Genomic DNA, 2416 nt, shown 5'->3' on the forward strand with positions numbered 1-2416 from the left:
CCAAAAAGATTTCCTTCTATAGAGATCTCGGTTCTGGTTCCATGTGGCAATTATGTAGTTTGAGGAGGGATTCTTCCATGGCATGTCCACGCAAAGGGCATTAATTAATCCATCCTTCCCCCATTTAAGTCTCTTTCTAAACTCAGAACCATAAGCCAGTGACCTGGTCCGTTACACTGGTTCCATATGCCAGTGCTAATGAAGATCCCTCCTCACATGGAATGGTTCCCCAAGTATCCAAGTGTCTGTGAAAACGCATTTCCAAGCTGGGCTAGTTAAAATCCTAAATCAATATGTTTGTTTCCATCACAGATGTAAAATATACCTATTTCCAGGAAAATTGCCGTCAAGGTATGACCCAGCAGCTGACGTTCGTACATCCACTATTTAATAATTTTAAGCTCTAATTTTCAGTTTTTACATTTAAAGTTTTCGAATTAAATTCTATAAGTACACGAACAAAAGGGAAGCCTTTCACACACACTCAGGTTTGAACTCAGTTGAATGCCAAGAGTGCAAAGTCCTGAGGGCTGCCTGTTCCAGGGGATGAGTAGGGACCCCGACTAGGGTTAGGACTGGGGAAGTCAGATTCCCTGCTCCCCTGGAGATGGATTAGATACCCAAAAGAAAGTCAGGGGAAAAAATGATCTGCAGAGAGTTTCAACATAAGAAATATGAGCAGAGCAACAGATCTCAGAGACAGGTAGAAATAAGAGAAGGGTATAAAGAAGTATATCAAAAAGAGGTATGAGCCACACACGGCAAGTTCTGAGATCAGGAGGGGAGGGAAAGTGATATGTAAGATCAGTTTCTACTGAGTAATCCCACATCCTGGTAGCATTTCTCTCATGTGTTGAGAGTGAATGATTTTTCTTTTAAATGCCTGTTTTCAACTTGAGTTTTGCATGAGGACAGGTTGACATAATGAAGTGAGTTCTGCAAGCAGGATTTGCAGAGGTAAAGTAATGAGTTCCACCATCAGGCTGAACAGAAGTCAAAGCCTGCTTCTGCTATTTCTGACAGGGTGTGACCTTGCCCAAACTAATGAACAATTCTGGACCTCAGTCTGTTTATCTGTAAATTGGGGCTAATAACGTCCAGCTCACAGGATTTTGTGAAGATTAAGCAAGATAACAAGAGTAAAAATTCAGTAAGGATTACCTTCCTTTCCTCTTATTTTTGGAATAGATAATTGTCAGAAAAGGGGCAACGTATTTGACTAGAAGGATGAGTGTATTGCTAAAAAGACCTTAAGGCACTTAAAGAATTTGGACATTTTAATCTACTGCACCTCGAGCCCTTGGAGTTTTTAAAAGATGAGCTCAGGTGCTTTAGATCAGCGCTGAACAATAGAACTTTCCATGATGATGGGAATGTTCTTTATCACTGCCCAATATGGTAGCTTCTGGCCACATGTGACCCTTGCACACTGGGGATGTGGCTAGTGCAACTAGGATCTGACTTCTAAATTTTATTTACTTTCAATAACTTATTTAAGTAGCCATACATGACTAGTTGCTACAAATTAGACGGAACTCCTTTATTATAAGGTTCTCTCATACCAGTCTGGGAAAGCAGAGAGAGTTTAAGCTCACAGGCTCTGAAATTGGACCTCCTGGGTTCAAATCCCAGCTCTGCTGTTGGGTGATCTCATGTAAAAGAAGTAGACTAATGACATCACCTGCCTCATATAAGATGTTGGGAGGAATAAACAAGGTAATACAAGTAAGACCTTCAAAGAGTATCATGATCATTTCCCCAATAAAGTCTCCTCATGCTTTACTGTAGCCATGTATTTGCTTCTCTGTCTTACCCACTACATTATAATCACCGCTGTAACACCAGGGCCAAGCGCCATGCCTGGCACATTTAGACTCTCATTAAATAAGTGTTGAAGGAACAGGGGGAGGGAAACGAAGAGGAAAGGGAGGAGAGAGGATGGAAGAAAAGGAGGAAGGGAGAGGCGGAAGAAGAATGAATAAAATAGGCAATAATGCCTTTTCATGAAGCATAAAGAAAGCTTCTAAAATAAAATAAATAACAAAATATGAGAGCTTTCAATAAAAACCTCAGTGGATATGACTGTTGGCGCTGAAGATGGAATTAAGTACTCTGAGGGAAAACACGCTTCCAAGTTACAATGAAGAGAGCAGATAGCTCTGAGAGAACCAGGGAGAGAGAGGAAGGTGGGCTTGAGGGGCTTTTCTAGATTCCACATCTATGAAAACACAAACTTCAATCCTTAAATGTATGTTCAACCAAGCTTCTTCATGAGAACACAAGTGTGGGTTGTGTAACCTTACTCATCCATGTGACAGTCTAACCTAAAAGGCCAATAAAAATTAATGTTAAAAATATGTACATACGGGCTTCCCTGGTGGCGCAGTGGTTGAGAGTCCGCCTGCCGATGCAGGGA

This window comes from Physeter macrocephalus, chromosome 2, assembly GCF_002837175.3.
Source record: "Physeter macrocephalus isolate SW-GA chromosome 2, ASM283717v5, whole genome shotgun sequence".
NCBI classification, from domain to species: domain Eukaryota; kingdom Metazoa; phylum Chordata; class Mammalia; order Artiodactyla; family Physeteridae; genus Physeter; species Physeter macrocephalus.